This window comes from Anopheles ziemanni (genome assembly GCF_943734765.1).
Source record: "Anopheles ziemanni chromosome X unlocalized genomic scaffold, idAnoZiCoDA_A2_x.2 X_unloc_20, whole genome shotgun sequence".
NCBI lineage: Eukaryota > Metazoa > Arthropoda > Insecta > Diptera > Culicidae > Anopheles > Anopheles ziemanni.
In genome coordinates, this window is record NW_026689786.1 from 97,501 (window position 1) to 102,987 (window position 5,487).

Genomic DNA, 5,487 nt, shown 5'->3' on the forward strand with positions numbered 1-5,487 from the left:
CGCGACCCTAGTTAACATCATGGTGCACGTCTCGTGACGGGTGTCACGGCGTAGTTAAATGTATGCGATACATTTCTCAAATATAAGCGCTCAGTCATCTGTACATCATGGTAGGTTCCCACGACGTGCAATATGCGTTCAACTTATCAATGTTCATGTGTCCTGCAGTTCACATTATGACGCGCAGTTAGCTGCGGTCTTCATCGATCCATGAGCCGAGTGATCCACTGCCGAGGGTGACTAACTTGCGTAAGCCGCCGCTGTGCGCGTATACCCGTTCCCCGTAGGGAGGAGCAAGCCGCCGCTTAGAGACGAAGCATAAAGTGTCCTCATTCCACATAGGGCAAGCTGGATGAATCCATTTTACCCAGGACGGCCGAAGCGGCGTGGACCAGGGGAGAACTGAACCTTATACTTCACACCACAGTAAGTCTACGTGTCCTCTTCCACATAGGGCAAGCTAGAACTAACTATCTTACCCAGGACTGCCGAAGCAGCGTGGACCAGGGGAGGAACACACTTTTCATGGAAACGTAAGGCATCCATGACTGCCATAACGTAAGCCGCCGCTGTGCGCGTATACCCGTTCCCCGTAGGGAGGAGCAAGCCGCCGCTTAGAGACGAAGCATAAAGTGTCCTCATTCCACATAGGGCAAGCTGGATGAATCCATTTTACCCAGGACGGCCGAAGCGGCGTGGACCAGGGGAGAACTGAACTTTATACTTCACACCACAGTAAGTCTACGTGTCCTCTTCCACATAGGGCAAGCTAGAACTAACTATCTTACCCAGGACTGCCGAAGCAGCGTGGACCAGGGGAGGAACACACTTTTCATAGAAACGTAAGGCATCCATGACTGCCATAGTGCGTAAGCCGCCGCTGTGCGCGTAAACCCGTTCCCCGTAGGGAGGAGTCAAGCCGCCGCTTAGAGACGAAGTATGAAGTGTCCTCTTCCACATAGGGCAAGCTAGAATGAACTATCTTACCCAGGACCGCCGAAGCAGCGTGGACCAGGGGAGAACTGAACTTTATACTTCACACCACAGTATTGAGTAATGTGCCCTCTTCCACATAGGGCAAGCTGGAATGTTCCATTTTACCCAGGACGGCCGAAGCGGCGTGGACCAGTGGAGGACTACACAATCATGAGGTTTGATATCGACTTGTGTGTTTCAATAGGGTACCGATGGTATGTTTTGAACCGATTTGATTTAGCCATTCTGAAGTCATCACTTGGTTGAAGCGCTGAACTAGGGAGGGGCATCGTTTACATATATATTGGTTTTCGCATGCTCTACTAGGTTAATGTCATAGGGTTGGCTATCGAGCATGCCCAAGTGATGACTTGATTGTGTGCTTGCTTGAATTCTTCACATTTCATACCATCGGTTAGTTGTCGAATCATTCCTCGATCATAACCTTCGTTCTTGGTTCATGTATGCTCTCTTCCACATAGGGCAAGCTAGAATTAACTATCTTACCCAGGACCGCCGAAGCAGCGTGGACCACGGGAGAACTTTACTTTGTCTTGTATGCCCTCTTCCACATAGGGCAAGCTAGAACTAACTATCTTACCCAGGACCGCCGAAGCAGCGTGGACCAGTGGAGGACTATACTTTGTTCATTACACCACAGTATTAAGTATGGTGTCCTCTTCCACATAGGGCAAGCTAGAACTAACTATCTTACCCAGGACCGCCGAAGCAGTGTGGACCAGGGGAGGACTATACTTTATACTTCACACACTAGCCATACTGAAGTCATCACTTGGTTGAAGCGCTGAACTACGGCGGGGTAATCGTTTACAGGTTATAATCATATAGCTGCATGCTCATTAGTAGATAATGGAATATTGTATGGCAATATGAGCATGCCCAAGTGATGACTTTGTTTCAAGCTCAACAGGTAGGGTATTGAGTCCTCTTCCACATAGGGCAAGCTAGAATGAACTATCTTACCCAGGACCGCCGGAGCAGCGTGGACCAGTGGAGGACTCTATACTTTATACTTCACACCACAGTATTGAGTACGACTTGCATAAAGCCCCTAATGAGAACCACGAGGGCTCTCTCAATGTAGAACCACGAGGGCTCTAGTACCGATTCTCTCGGTACGGCTTGGTCCGTGTTCCTTTATGCTTGTACTCTAAGTATTAAGTATTGTGTCCTCTTCCACATAGGGCAAGCTAGAACTAACTATCTTACCCAGGACCGCCGAAGCAGTGTGGACCAGGGGAGGACTATACTTTATACTTCACACACTAGCCATACTGAAGTCATCACTTGGTGGGGGTGAACTACGGCGGTATCTATCGTTTTGGTTCGGTCTATATAGGGTCGCTTGCATGCTCATTCGAATATAATGTAATTGTGTATGGCAATATGAGCATGCCCAAGTGATGACTTTGTTTCAAGCTCAACAGGTAGGGTATTGAGTCCTCTTCCACATAGGGCAAGCTAGAATGAACTATCTTACCCAGGACCGCCGGAGCAGCGTGGACCAGTGGAGGACTCTATACTTTATACTTCACACCACAGTATTGAGTACGACTTGCATAAAGCCCCTAATGAGAACCACGAGGGCTCTCTCAATGTAGAACCACGAGGGCTCTAGTACCGATTCTCTCGGTACGGCTTGGTCCGTGTTCCTTTATGCTTGTACTCTTAGAAAGTCTCAACCCGGAGGTCTTGACTTTGTATTGTCATAGTTGGACTACGACGGGGTATCCGACTCATCGAATACCCCAGAAGCACACCATCTTTCGGGTAGGCGGTACGCGTACCTCCGGACGCGGAAGTCTCAACCCGGAGGTCTTGACTTTGATTGTCATAGTTGGACTACGACGGGGCATCCGACCATTGCTGATCGAACACCCCTGATTCACCATCTTTCGGGTAGGCGGTACGCGTACCTCCGGACGCGGAAGTCTCAACCCGGAGGTCTTGACTTTGATTGTCATAGTTGGACTACGACGGGGTATCCGACTCATCGAATACCCCAGAAGCACACCATCTTTCGGGTAGGCGGTACGCGTACCTCCGGACGCGGAAGTCTCAACCCGGAGGTCTTGACTTTGATTGTCATAGTTGGACTATGACGGGGCATCCGACCATTGCTGATCGAACACCCCTGTTACACCATCTTTCGGATAGGCGGTGCGCGACACCACCGACGCGGAAAGTCTCAACCCGGAGGTCTTGACTTTGTATTGTTGGATAGTCCTCTTCCACTATAGGGCAAGCTGGAAATATTCCATTTTACCCAGGACTGCCGAGGCAGCGTGGACCAGGGGAGAACTTCACGGAATCTTCAGGCATCCATGATTGCCATAGTGCGTAAGCCGCCGCTGTGCGCGTCAACTCGTTCCCCGTGAGGAGGAGTCTAGCCGCCGCTAAAAGACGAAGCATTAAGTGTCCTCATTCCACTATAGGGCAAGCTAGAATTAACTATCTTACCCAGGACCGCCGAAGCAGCGTGGACCAGGCGAGGACTATACTTTATACTTCACACCACAGTATTGAGTACGACTTGCATAAAGCCCCTAATGAGAACCACGAGGGATCTCTCAATGTAGAACCACGAGGGCTCTAGTACCGATTCTCTCGGTACGGCTTGGTCCGTGTTCCTTTATGCTTGTACTCGCGGAAAGTCTCAACCCGGAGGTCTTGACTTTGATTGTCATAGTTGGACTACGACGGGGCATCCGACCATTGCTGACCGAACACCCCTGATTCATCATCTTTCGGATAGGAGGTGCGCCCACCTCCGACGCGGAAGTCTCAACCCGGAGGTTCGGACTTAGAGTTTTTCCCATTTAAAAGTTTTTCTCTTAGCCATACTGAAGTCATCACTTGGTGAACGATTGAACTAGGGCGGGTTAATCGTTTATAGGTATCATGTGGTTTGCATGCTCTCTTAGGTTAAGGTCATGTGGTTGGCTATCGAGCATGCCCAAGTGATGACTTTGTTTCACGCTTGCTTGATTTCTTCATGATTCCCTGTTATATAGTGTAATCATTCGAGAACAGGGAATCTTTGGTTTTGCTCAACAGGTATTGGATGTCAACTTGGTATCTAGATCGCATTAAGTCTCAACCCTTAGGTTCGGACTTGTATAGTGACATCTTGTTACGGTCTTGAGTCTCAACCCGCAGGTTCGGACTACTTAGTGTTTGATCGAATATAATATGGCAACTTGTGCCTAAGTCTCAACCCGCAGGTTCGGACTTCTGTTTATTTGGCCAATGTATGTATAAGGCAACTTGTGCCTAAGTCTCAACCCGCAAGTTCGGACTTGTGTATTTGTTCGAAGTCATGTATAAGGCAACGTGTGCCTAAGTCTCAACCCGCAGGTTCGGACTTGTTAGTGTTTCGTCAACTTTCATATGGCAACTTGTGCCTAAGTCTCAACCCGCAGGTTCGGACTTGTGTATTTGTTCGAAGTCATGTATAAGGCAACTTGTGCCTAAGTCTCAACCCGCAGGTTCGGACTTGTGTATTTGTTCGAAGTCATGTATAAGGCAACTTGTGCCTAAGTCTCAACCCGCAGGTTCGGACTTCATAGTGTTTCGTCAATGTTCATATGGCAACTTGTGCCTAAGTCTCAACCCGCAGGTTCGGACTTCTATAGTGTTTCGTCAATTATCATATGGCAACTTGTGCCGAAGTCTCAACCCGCAGGTTCGGACTTCTGGAAGGATCACTTGGCCACTAATGATCCTTCCGCAGGTTCACCTACGGAAACCTTGTTACGACTTTTACTTCCTCTAAATCATCAAGTTCGGTCAACTTCGATAAAGCAGACGCGGTTCACGAGGATCCAGCGAACGATCATCTCCAAAGACCTCACTAAATAATCCATCGGTAGTAGCGACGGGCGGTGTGTACAAAGGGCAGGGACGTATTCAACGCTGGCTGATGACCAGCACTTACTAGAAGTTCCGAGTTCATATGGACCATTGCAATCCATAATCCCTACTAAGTGAGTATTTGAGTGATTTCCCGTTCCTCTCGGAATAGGAGACACGCTGCTACCCACATTGTAGCACGCGTGTAGCCCAGAACATCTAAGGGCATCACGGACCTGTTATCGCTCGATCTCATTTTGCTAAACACAAATTGTCCTGCTAAGCAGCGTACCGTAAGTGCACTTGCGCACACGAACAGCGAAGGTGTCAGGTCATACTCCACCGAAAGGTCCTAACCCGTTCCAATCGGCATCGACGCATTAACGCTGACTGCGTTCTAGTTAGCATATGTGAGTCACGTTCGTTATCGGAATTAACCAGACAAATCAATCCACGAACTAAGAACGGCCATGCACCACTACCCTTAAATTTGAGAAAGAGCTATTAATCTGTCTCACCTCCATAAGTTCGGACCTGGTAAGTTTTCCCGTGTTGAGTCAAATTGAACCGCAAGCTCCATTTCATTGTGGTGCCCTTCCGTCAATTCCTTTAAGTTTCAACTTTGCAACCATACTTCCC

General features: G+C 48.7%; 1 non-coding gene across 1 annotated transcript; it reads right to left on the minus strand.

Annotated features, from left to right (window-relative positions):
- Positions 1-84: 84 nt before the first annotated feature.
- LOC131291939 (5.8S ribosomal RNA) lies at positions 85-239 on the minus strand. Its single transcript, XR_009189672.1, has one exon. It is a non-coding gene; the product is annotated as a 5.8S ribosomal RNA (ribosomal RNA).
- Positions 240-5,487: the final 5,248 nt, after the last annotated feature.